Raw genomic sequence first — 13,447 nt, 5'->3', positions numbered from 1 at the left:
TTTTTTTTTTTTTTTTTATGGGAACTCTAGGTGTTAGTCTGGATTTCTTTTTCCAATAATGAATTGCAGCCATTTATTGATTCAGAACTAACATTTAATTACTTCTTCCCCTCAACCTCTGTCTTAGAATAGATATTATATGTGTATCTTATAAGTAGTTCTAGCAATGCATGTATGGATGTTATTGTTTGAGGCTTTTTGAATATGATAGAAGCGCTCACAACATAACTGCAGTTCCTCTACTGCAGTCTCTGCAAAGTCAACAGTTACAAGTTTAGAATCTAACTGATGGACCTGGGAAATGAGATCAATTGCTGCCATGAGTGAATGAGTGACCTGCTCTTCATTCTGCTTTACATTTTGTGCAATCCTATGTAAAGTATTAGTGTCAGTGATGGTAAAAAAATACATTTGAGTTGGGTATTTTTCTCTTGCATAGTCTTTAATTGGCCCCCTGCCACTTGGGGTGCTTCTGATTAATTGTAAAATAGATCTATCTGTACATCATTAGTTTCTAAATCTGTTGTGCATTAGAAACACTAGGACCTCATTGTGGTCCTACCATGAACAATATCCCAGGAAACTTACACAGCCAGTTAAGTGTTGGTGAGTTTAACACTTTTGGACTAACATTTACTTTCAGTTGTATTAGAAGTTCATAGCATCATGCAGTATCTTTAAATTGTTCTATTTCTGTGAGAGTAGAAGCATGTATATTTCATTATAAATATATATTTGATCTATTTGAACATAGTGCTGTGACAATTGCTGTAAAGATTGTCCCTAATCTCTCAAGGAGTTTTGTTTTTTTTTTTCAAATACTAAATAGTAATACCAGACATCTATACATAATTTAAAATATTAATTTATGGGGACATGACATATATAAATTAAATGTTTAGTAGTATTTTAGTATTGAGCTAGTGACCAATAAAACCTTTGTGGACCTGTATAAACAGGCTAAAAAAGTTTTAATTAATAAAATACTAATTTGTCTAGTGCTAGAGTTGGCTTGAATTCTCTATTGAATGGAACAAATTTTTCTATCAGTTTCCTTAGTACCCCTTAGTTCATAATAGGCCTTTACTCCTATGCTTGTTTAAATAGTTGCCATATTCAAACTACCGCTAGTGAGATCCCATAATTGTGGGGCAGATTAAAAGTAATAAGTGTGGAACGTGGAGTGAAGAGAATAATGGGCATTGTTTAAAAAGTTTTGGTATAAAATAACTAGAGTATTCAATAAAGGAGAGTGAGGGACTGAGGGATAAATGAAAGACCCTGTAAAGGAAAAGATATTTCCAGCATAAATATATAATTTTGGAGATTGTTTAATAATTATTGATAGAGTTGCGATTTTAGTCCCTTTGGAGAAAGGATATTTAGTGAAGTACTTGGACAAGTAAGACATGCCATTGTGCAAATGCCAAGTTATAAGACAACTAAAAGCTGAAGAAAATATATTGAGAATCTTAGACTTGGTTGTTGAGAAAACGAGGCATCAAAATTGTGGCATTACTTTAAAATGTTGAAAGGTTGTGGTTTTCAGAGTTTCTTGGGAAACCTCTTAAACAGATTTGTTGTCTATTCCCAGAGGTTGATTCAGTGGGACTGTTGTGGCCATGAATATATTTTTCTAACAAGTTCTCGTTGTTGTATTTTGCTGATGGTTCAGGGACTATACTCTTGAGAATCACTTGTATGGGTGATTCTCAGTGTTCTAGAGAATTGAACAGAAATGGAACTGTTTGATCCCCTTGTTTGGCTTATGGAGGAAGCATAAAGGTACAGACAGAAAGTCAGGCATATAATTAGAGGTCAAGTTGGAATTAGATCCTAAATCTTCATTTTTGACAAAAGTAAAATTCTGGGCTTAGTTCTCAGTTAGGAAATTAGTCCTCGAGTTTACAGTAGTATAACTACCTACTTTGTAGTGTCGTGAGGTATGGAGAGAATGCCAGATATCATACATTTAAAGAACATTTTGCCAGGATGCCCTAAATATTCTTTTTTGTTGTTGTTAATTACAACAATTAGGCAGAACTATTTTCCTGCTGTAGAAATAGGTGTCTAAACTCAGGAAATGGGGGCACTAGTTGGATAGAAGTTCTGGCACAAGTTAATTTATTTCCCTGTTGAAACTTAAGTACTTTTTCATATCTCATTAACACTTTTATTTTGTCCCTTGCAATATTGTCCAATGATGACAAGTACCACTTGTTATTATATCCTCACAAACTTGAGTATCATGCCTTTGCTCAAAGGTAGAGACAACTCCATTATACTGGATTCTTAATTCTGACTACCCCTTGGTCATAAGGATATCTGAGACTGGATCAACCATGATATACGACATGAGCAGTAGATGGCCCAATGGGTTACAAATGTCCTAAACAAGACCCATCATGATCCTTTTTGCAATAAAAACCTGGAGAGAACTTTACTATCTGCTACTTTGTTAAATTGGGATGACTTGACTGGAAGTGTGAGGCATCTCCCCACTCTGGAACCAGGTGAGAAAATGATGGAGAAAAACTTGTAAGCATGATGTCCTTGGTTCCAGTCCTAAGATTTGATTCCTGTAGTACTGGCTTAAAATTTGTAAGCTGGGCCCTCCCTGGTGGCAGCGGGTTAAAGCTCAGTACTAAAAAGCTTAAGCCACTTCCACATGAGTTCATTCCCCGCCTGCCCTGGAGGAGATCCACATGACACCACAGACCTCTCCTGACCTGCCTGCTGCTCCCCTCAGCAGTGTATTTCCTCGTTCTGCTACTCTGAAAGCTTTTCTTGGTCACATACTTGTTTCAGCTTCAACTTTTAATATTGGTTGTATAGAATAATTACTGATAAATATATTTATGCCTTGTGATATTTGAAAGAACCCACAAACTTGAGGGATATTTACGTATAGATACCTACATTTTGCCTGTCAGGGGTAGAAATGTGTAAAACATTTCCCATAGGCAAGGATTCTTACCTTTGAAATAGAATTTCAAAATTATGCTATGCTTCTGTATTTGGGAAATAATTTAAGAACAAATGCAAAATGTATTTGGAGAATTTATTTTCTAATGAGCAGTAGTGGTTCTTTTTATTTTGTAAAGAACTTTCTAGTAATTAAGTTGTATATGCTACTTAATAGACAGAAGCTTCTACTTTAATAAAAATGCCCTGAACCATAAAACCACAAACATAATTATACCATAACACATTCTTTATAACAGAGAAAAGATACATTTCCCAACTGAACATAACCATTTGTCTCAGTGGTTCTGGTAGTCTGACAAATGTATTTATGTGCAAAAGAATATAAATGTCTTTGTCATAAGTATTCTTTGCTCCTAGGATCTAAGCGGAAACAGCTTTTGTTCCATCTTAAATCTTAGTAGAATTTGAACATAGTTTTATAAATGCTTTTGGCTTCTTATTTGAAGTAGTTGTCATACACTGATAGAAAATGGCTCAGGGCATAAAAAAGATTGCAATTTCACAGGTGAGCACAAAACATTTTTGACCAGCCTATGTCAATATGAAACCTCACAAAGTAGATGACAAATATGTTATTTATGTTGGGAGCCTATAATTTCCTGTGCTAATGGAGGTCATAAGAGTTTTGACAACCCTAATGAACAAACATCTGACCTCCCTCATCCCAGATTTGGTACTCACTCTGTGATGCACCCACTTTTAGCAGTAGACCTCATTTTCTAAGTGAAATCATAAACCTTTAGAATTGGATGGGATCTTGGGCATCATTTAATTCAGTCCTCAAGGAGGAGACAGTGGATTTCGGAACAGAGTGAAAAATAAAATCATTGTTTTCTGACTTCCAGGTTCAAGAGATTTCTACTCTGCTTTTGATTGGCTCTGGTCAAGAAATTGGAATCAATAATACAGTTTTTAAAAAAATTAATATTTTAAGGATAAAATATTCAGACAGGAGAGACCCAAGTGATCATGAGAAGAAACTAGAAGTCAAGGTTGAATAAATTTTTAGTTTCTAGAACAATGTAAAGAACACATGCAACAATGATAGGTATATTGCAAGAACTAGGTATGTTTACCCTTTATTTCCCATTGATGGTAATTGGGAATTCAACACAGATGCTACAGGTATTTTGAATAGCCACATTCTACAAAAAGTACCAAATAGAAAGTAAATTATGCAAGAGCAGTTTAATTAGGAGTTCCTTAATTCTCTGGAACTGGAGTAGCCAATGTATAATAAAGGGAAAAAGCAAAGAGCCCAACTTCATTTTTTTTATGTCCTTTAAGAAAAACATCTCCTGTGTTACCATGTTTGGAATATTTCCTCCCATGGTCAAAAAGCAAGGAATAAACAATTTTCAGTGTGCGAATGGCAAAAAATTAAAGAATTGTTCGCAAACAGAAAGCTGAACTTTTGAGCAGATGTTTATTTAAATACAAACAGCAACTCCTACTTTTCCTGTTATCTCCAATTATGTGATGCAATATTTTTACCAGAAGAAGCACTTTTTAAAAACAGCCTTCCAGGGAGTGAATAAACAATACTATATTTGGCTAACAGCTGCTTTTGGAAAATGAGATGTCAGCAAAGCCGAATGTTGTTTAAAGAAACTAATTATCCAGCTACCTTTGACTTGGATCAGAGTAAATAGAGCACTTCCCTATTTGCACTGAGATGTTCTGTCTAGTATTTAAATATTAGGTATTAGATATTTCACTTCCATCATTTGCCATGTGGAACAAATGAACTTAAAATTAGGTATTCCTTGTTTGATTGTGCTGCCAAAATCACTTTAGGTCACTAGGCACAGCAAAAAGCTGTTGCCTCTGCTTATTCACATTCCAATATTGTGTTTATTTTAAAGCAGTGTGCTTATGGATAGAAACAGATAACCTAGTGACATACAGTATGTTTGCATTTGTTTGAATTAAATTATGCAGATGTCAATATAAAGTATGGGTATTGTCTAGGTAGAATTTGAAACAAAAAATATACCCCCAGTTTTTGAAAATTCATTTTAAAGTTGGCAGCCTGAGCAAACTGTAAAACTGGTTTATGCCATTGCCACTCAGCACTGTGGTAAAACAGAAATAACCTGCAGCCCTTTGTCAGTTTTGGATGAGCTGGGCTGTGGTTTCGCGGAATCACAACTCCTGCAAGGTGCCTGGAGTGAAGACTTTGCACTTTTTTTAACACCTCCCATTTTACAGTTTGAAATAGTTTTATATTCCGAAGCGTTCTCATCTGAGAGCAACAATGCCAGTATGGAAAAATACACCTGAAAATTAGGCATTTTGTAATGAACTTTAGGTGCGCTTTAATGTCTCCAAAAAGGCCAAAACGAACAACTCCCAAAGCCACACTTACAGCCACTATTCCATAAAATGTGAGTGATCTTGAGAAAATAAAAAAGCAGTTAAAGCAAAAATGTACAATAGCTGGAGATCTTGAGGGAGTGTGTCCCTACTTTATACTTAATTCTATGAAAAAATCAGTATTGAGTTAAGAATATTCTTCTGGATTAAATCTGGCACATGAATTTTATATAGACAGTTATTAGAGAACAATTCTGGGTCAGGCATAAGTTTAATGATCCTACAAAGGTCTGCTCATCCAGCAAACATTTATTACACACCTTTTATGAGTCAGATACTGTGCTAGACCCGGAGGACAGTGTTGAACTAAACAGACTGATGGTTTTGCTTTGGTGGTTTCCTCTATAGGGAACACATGTTATAAGCAAGTAAATAAATGTAACGAGATGTTAAAATGGGTCTTTCCCTGCCTGCTTTGGCTTACACCATGAGTTAGTTCTCTGCAAGCAGAGTAAGGATCAGAATTTCCTATAGGACATGTAGATTTATAAGGAAATGCCTCCTAAGAAATATCCTTACTGTTAGGTCCAAGGAAAGATGTGCAATTTCCAGGTCTACTGAAAAATAACAATGTGAGGCCTCTTGTTCAAAAATTATTAAGAAATTGTTGCAGACAGTAATAGCCATTAAACCTAGCTCAAGACCATTGAAAGTGCAGGTCCTATGCAACTATTCAGGTCAAATATGGATGAAGCTGGCCCTGTTTAGACTCTTTAACATAAGAAAGAAAAGTAAAGACTTAGAGTGGAGAAGAGAGATTTCTGGGATGGTGATTGAAGAGCAGTGACCTTTTTTTGGAGCTGTGACCATGCTTTGAGAACATAACCATCTGACCAAGTCTAATCTGGGAGTGGCCAGATCCAACCCCTTAAAAGGCTCTAAAATGTGCTTTGCACCATTGTGAGACATAGAACAGCTGCTTGCTGGAGGCTTGAGAGAACTAATGCAGTCTTTTATTAGGAGGGTAACTCCTACCCACCGTGTCTACAAGAAAGCCAGGAAAATGCCACTCTGATGAGACTCACCCGTGTGTTGAGGGCTTGACTGGGGCAAGGATTGATGGTTTGCCTAATGGAACCTAGTTCCTGAGGGGATGGGAGCTGGGAGGGGATCTCTGGCCAAGTCTACACTTGCCGATGGCTTCAAATCCTGTGTCCAAACTAAGATAATGGCATCTCTTCCTGCCATTTAGAATGGCCAGACCCATATCACTCATACCTTCAAGCTCTTTGCAAAATTAAAGGTAAATATATTATGAATTTTTATATAACCTATCAAGAGCGATATACATTGCTCCCTTGTATCCATCACCCAGCGTCATTATGTTTGAAACCCTTGCTGAATCGCTTCCTAATTACAGTTTCCCTGCCCTGCCTCGTGCATTTATTTTTTTAACTTCTTAAAAATTGTACCTGTTTTTCTTCATGTCTATCTACAGCTTCTAACTTTATCATCATCATAATCATCTTACATACCTTCATGCTTTACCTAAATTATATCAAGGATGCAAAAATGTATTTTGTTTGGCTTTATGAAAATAATCTGTTGATAAATGCATGTAGTTTGTTTGCTTTCATTGCTATAGATATTCCATTGTGTGTAGTATAATCTATTAATCTCCTCTATTAATAGACATCTACTTCTCTTTGCTTTTATACACAATACTACTATAATTTTTATTATATATGTCACTATTTGTTTGCAAAGGTATGTTTTGTTTCAGACCTGAAACATAGATTCCTGACCGCATAGATTCAATTTCCCAGACTCCTGTGCCACTTTCTTGGCTTCTGGATTTAGCCCCATGGGAGACAGTAGCAAGAGAGTGGGCAAAAAGGGAAGAAGGGCTGCCCTTAGTGGTGCAATAAGTTAAAGCACAGCACTATGGAGCTCTTACAGCCACTGCAGCATGAGTTCGATCCCTGGCCAGAGAGCAGACCTCTCTGGACCCACCTACTATTCCCCCCAGGTTTACTGTATATCAGTACACCTGCCTGTTCTGCTCCCCATGCTGTTTCTGGTGAAGCCTGTCACCCCCCACTCCCACACCTGTGGCCTGTACCCCATTTCTGTATGCATAAATAAATCAATCTAAAGAAAAAAAAAAAAAGGAAGACAGGTCAAAGGGCTGGTCTCCTTTTTGCTCAGACTGTTCTGCAGGTCCAGTACCCATTGCACAGGTCCACTCTGGAGACTGGCTTCTGCCCACAACTCTGGGTCACCTCTTTTGTTTATTAGTTAGGGTGCTGGTGGGGCCAGAAGTGGTGAGTCCCTGGTTTCCTCACTGACTTCTCTTTGGCTTAGTTCTTCCAACCCCCAAGCAAATAATTTCTTACATTAAAATTTCTCAGTTTCGGGGAATGGAATCAAAAACTGGGGGGGGAGGGAAATGCACATGGTGATGGCACATGGGTGATTTGGTGATGGGAAACCCAAGGAGATTGCAACTGAGATGGAAAAATGCACAAAAATATGTAAAAATAAACTATTATAAATACAATTAAATTAAAATTAAAAAAATTACTCAGTTTCAACACTTGCCTTTTCATGGATGGAAATTTCTGATTTTGATATAGTTCTCACGTAGTTTTCATTATTTCTTTGAGTTGCATAGATCATCAATGATAAGACAGGATCCACCAATCACGAGCTTAGTTGATGACCCAGATCGCCTGAGTTGATACACTTCTAAAGCAGGGAGGGTCTGAAACAAGGACAGAACAGGACTCAAGGACAAAATCATGCTGATCCCACAGACTGGTAAACAAGAGGTTAAAAACCTGATGATTCTTGACCTGAACACCTGCTGCCATAAATTTCCTCAGTCCATTATTTTTATTAGTGATTTCCCCTAGTCTTGGCATTCCTGAGCTATCTCTTTATAGCTTATCAAGTTGGCTGTTTTGGAAAAAATGAGGCATTACAGACCCAGAGAGAGTTATAGACCTTGAGAACAGACCAGCTGAAACTGGAGCTGCGGCACACGGCCTCGATGAGATGATCACCTTGGAGATGGTCACCACCCCGGCACAGCCACTGCGCCTCAGCTGATGGGTGTCCACAACTAGCAATAGTGGACGTTAGCCAAGTCCACTCACCTTGCTTTCTCAGCCAATAAAGATTAATTCCTTTGTTCTCAAATACCAGTCCTAAAAATCAATATAGATCCCTACTCTTGGCACCTCAGGGAGTCTCTCATGCCCAGAGAGAACACCCTGGAGCTCTCTGTCCTAGTCTTTTGCTGATCAACAAATGCTGCCTCCTTGCCTGCCCTCACTAGTGTCTATGGAGTCCTTTTTCCAGTCTGACCCAAGGTCTCAAGACCCCCTTCCTGTGCTTGAGAGCAGGGACCCTTGGTCCATCCTTCCAGTTTCCAAGGGGTGGAGCAGCAGACAGTGGCTGCTTCAACCCAGCTTATCCACCTGTGTTGGCTGGTGGGATCACACTGAAGACCCCCTGTGCCCCTTCCTTTCATTTGTACACAGTACCAGTTTGCTAAAGTCTTGTTTGTTCTTCTGAGTATCACTTTCTGGTGGCACTTGGCACCCAGATTGCCTGGAAAGTGCGAAAAGTTACTCAACTGGCCAAGCAAGGAGCCACACCTTAGCATTTCCCACTAGTGTAGCAGAATACCTCTAGGAGGTCCTAGCTAGGACTGTGTACAGTTCATGGCTTCAGTGAAGACACCTCCAGACTTTTCCAGCCTAATTATATACTTCAGATTCGTCTGAATTTAAGCCTAGAATGGGAATATTTTTTTAAAAAAAGATTTATATATTTATGCATACAGAATTGAGGTACAACGCAGAGGTGCAGGGGCGGTGAGGGGATCACCAGAGACAGAGTAGAGAGCAGACAGGCAGATCGACGATCTGCTGAGGGGAGCAGCAGGTAGGTCAGGAGAGGTCTGCTGCGCCATGTGGATCACCTCTGGGGTGGGTTCGAACCTGCACTGAAGCAGCTGAGGCTAGCTTACTATGTGGCGCTCTAACCCATTGCATCACTAAGGAGAGCCCTAGAATGGGAATTTTTTAAATCAGTTTATTCTGAGCCTGTCTTAGAAAGTTTTTATTGGACATCACATGTCCTTGAAATGAAACCAGTTCTACTGAATTGGCCAACTGGCAACCAAGAGCCATGCTGGGTTGGAGCAGAGAACAGAGCAGTGAGCTACCAGTGCCTAGTGCTGCCTCAGAGCAGCAGATAAATCCAAGCACGACTGCTCAGCAGGTTGAGGGAAATGAGCTCAGGATCAGCCTGGCACTGCCATGGACACACATTTCTCCACTGGCAATGGCAACTTCTAGCACAAACCCACCATGACGACTTCCTCTACAGAGCGAAGGCCAGGAGCTCTTAAATGCTTGCAGTTTAGAATAGTTACTACATGCAAATGATATTTTAAAATTCAAACAAAATAACAGAGTACGCAAATCTTGCTTCTTGTAAAATTCAAACAAAATAACAGAGTACGCAAATGTTGCTTCTCGTCTCCATCATCTGGTTCCTACCTCTTACTCCTCCCCCACTGTCTTCCCCACTGTAACATTTTCTTGATATAAATTCAAGCAAATATGGTTGTATGTTGCTATAACTTTCTGTTTTTGTAACTGTGTTGTACATATGTTTTTGACTTTAGGCCTAGGGGATGTTTGCTCAAGATTTTTGAGTCAGGTTTTAACTCAGATATTTCTTCTGGATTAGCTGTGTCATTTCACCTTTGTCTCCTATCACAATATAAAATTTTTCTTAAAAAAGGCTGTTCAACCACCAACCCAAGGCAGATGTCAGCTATAAATAAGGTGATTTTTTTTCTTTTTAAAGTTTCAAAATCAGAAGAAAAAAAAAGCTTATTGAAGGAACTGTGGAGAAAAGAGAAAGGTATAAAGAAGAAAATAAAATTTGAGACTAATCCTACAGCTTACAAATATCTCAATGATAACCATGGGTATTCACTTATTCAATAAGACACACACAACATATGTTTAAATTATTGTACTGAAAGAGCTTGGTTAGACAAAGCATTTAATCCCTATGACCCTCAGGTTTAATGGACATTAAACCTACCTTTGTTTGTTTATCCATAAAGACATGACTGTTCCAAATTTCCAAGTGCATTGTTGACAATAATGTGATGTGTTGATAAATGTGTTAACTTGCCTCTATTTTTAACTTTTTCTATATGCTCTTATTTTTAAAAGGAGTCTTAAATAGAGGCAATGCTGATTGTGTGCCTAGTGTAAAGAATTGCATCATCTGTCTATTCAATGTATTTCAACAGATATTTATTCACTACTTTAACTCCTTACTTTTGTATATAGTACCACAGTTCACAAAAGTCTTGTTTGTTCTTCTGAGTATCCCATTGAGTCAGTTCACACTATTTTCATTAGATGAATGAAAAACCTGTGGGTCATAGGGATTAAATGCCTTGTCTAACCAAGCTCTTTCAGTACAAAAGTTGTTGGTTTGCATCCAAAGTCAACTTCTCATTTCAGCAAAGTACGCTGGGGACAGAAGAAATGACACAATCTGTATCATAGGCCTTTTTAAGTTTACAGTGTAGGGCTCCCTGGTGGCCTGAGGGCTTAAGTCTCAGCAGTATGAAGCTATTGCCAGGCACTGCAGCATAAGTTCCATCCCCAGGCAAAGAGCTGACCCACATGATGTAGCAGACCTCTCCTGGCACGCCCACTGTTCCCCTCAGCAGTGTATTTCAACTGACCTTCCTGTTCTGCTCCCCATTCTGTCTGGTGAATCCTCTCACCACTTCCCCTCAACCCCCACTCCCACACCTCTGGTCTGTACTCCAGCTCTTGTAGGCAAAAATAACTAAAATCTTTAAAAAAATGTTTACAATGGAGCTGATGTGTCAAATCAGAAAACCATCACACACCCAAAAAGCACTTAAAGTTTTTCATGTTTTGATTCCATTGTTTAACCATTTATTCATTCAAATAGGAGTTAAAAATGCATCATGGAAGACCCATCAAGCTTTCAGTGTCCTAGTGTACCCTGCTAATCCCACAGAGATAACATATATAACTCATAGATGTGTTATCCCCTTAAAAATCTCTAGTTCCACATCATTCTTCTGGTGACTCAGGCAAAAGAGTTCCAGTGCAGCATTATTACATAATGTGCAGTTCACACTTTTAACCTACATACAATTAGGGGACAGTTCTGTAAAGCTATCACTTAATTAAAGCACATGCCAAGAGTATCTCTTTGATACCATGATCACTCTTGTGAAGATAAGGTCCCACTGTAGGACCAAGAGTATGAGGTAGACAAGACAACCCATAAGGAACACAGGAAGAAAATACTTGATGTCTTATAATTATTTTATAGGAATGTTTTATGTTGTATATGATATGCTAGTATTAAATACAGTAACGCACATATACACTTTGTGAGTCAATTAGTAATATGTATTATATTTGTTCATAGTAGTATTTTATTGATAGTGTGAGTAATTAAGAATTTGGGGTTCACTACTCTAAAGTCATAGCTACAATACCTCTCTTTTCTGACCAGCATATAAAATTCAGCTAAAAGATTCATTTGGGAAATTTTCCAGAGTATATTGGGTTGACATTTCACCTGATGGCTGGGGAAAAGATTACACAAGGTTTCTAGAGTGGTAAAGTTTGTGTTAGTTCCTACAGAATATTTTTTCTATAGTCAAAGGAAGGAAAGATGTCTTCTTACTTCTTTCCTGTCAGGACCCTGAAGTTTTAGAGCTTACTTTATTTTTCTCATACCCAGAGAATCCATTTTATTTTTATTTGTTGTTGGATGTTTCCTCCAGATTACCTTTTTCCCATTTTTCCAAATAAGCTCCCCACTTTATCAACTCCCCTTCCTTGCTCCTCATCTAGCTGGAATCAAAGGGGTAACAGTTGGGTCCTGAATTCCTATCTCTTCTACTGTCATTTACATTCAGTAACAGATGTCCCCCAACGCTCTGATTTGTCAGTTCCAGAGTATTCCATCAGCTTCACTGAAGAGTCTAAGTTCTTCATTTAGTGTGTGCGCAGTGAAACTTTGCCTACTTTCTTGCCCAGAAATCCTTTCCTTTGTACCACAGTGCATTTCTGAATTGAAGATTATTTTTTTCCTTTCACCCAAGTTTTCTTTTCTTTTCCTCCATCTGTCTTTGTTTATGCTTCAGTGATGTCACTGAAATATTTGATGGCTACTGCAAAATATAGGTTGTGTTTCACTTACAGAATTTGTAGTCTGTGATAATTCAGAAAACATTTTCCTAGAGAATGTTATTATTTGAACTACAAAAAATCTTTGAAAATGAATTCTTTTTCATCTTCTTGACATATTTTGTTGCATGAAACTTAACAGATTGATACAAATTTAAATTTTGATCAACTGTTCCAGACACTCATCTATCGCATAATGTGAATTTTGCTTGAAGTATCCCTTTCCTTTAGCTCAAGCCTTTAATAAAGTCCTTGTTTGGGGCGTCTGTGTTTTGAGATGAAATTTAGAAAAATTGCTCACCTACACTAGAGATACAGCAGGTGATCTTTGCACATGCTTATTTCTGGCTTCAAATAAGATTACATACTTGTCAATTCTCAGAGCCTCTTGGGAGCAAAGGCAGGCTGGTACAATGGTTTTGGCTAATCTATTTTGGGTGATCTTTTCTTCCAAAGCAAATAAGAGATCTGGTCCTTGATGTTGAAGTGTAATTCCATGTGAGTTTTATAAATATACATATATAAGTATATATACTTAGATCTACACAGATCTTTTAATACATATTTGCTCACATACAAGAGAAAGTCATTTCTATTCTAACAGCACTTGGTAATGAAAAGGATGGCAATTTCCTGTAGGTTCATTCAGGGCAATGCTCTAGCACCATGACTTTCAGAATTGCTATAGGAGGCATCACCACCATCCAGGAGGCAAAGCCATGCAATGCAGAAATGTGAATGATCAGATCTGAGCATGGCTACACCTCTCTGCTGCTCATTGTTTATTGTCTAAAACGTGGCCACATGACCAACTGCAGGCAAGGTTGAGAAAAGAGAAGTGACTGTGTTTTGAAGACAAAAAGGAG

The sequence above is a fragment of the Condylura cristata genome, unplaced genomic scaffold (genome assembly GCF_000260355.1).
Source record: "Condylura cristata isolate star-nosed mole 26May11 unplaced genomic scaffold, ConCri1.0 scaffold00011, whole genome shotgun sequence".
Classification (NCBI taxonomy): domain Eukaryota; kingdom Metazoa; phylum Chordata; class Mammalia; order Eulipotyphla; family Talpidae; genus Condylura; species Condylura cristata.
The sequence above is the reverse complement of the archived record's forward strand: the minus strand, read 5'-3'. Positions refer to the sequence as shown.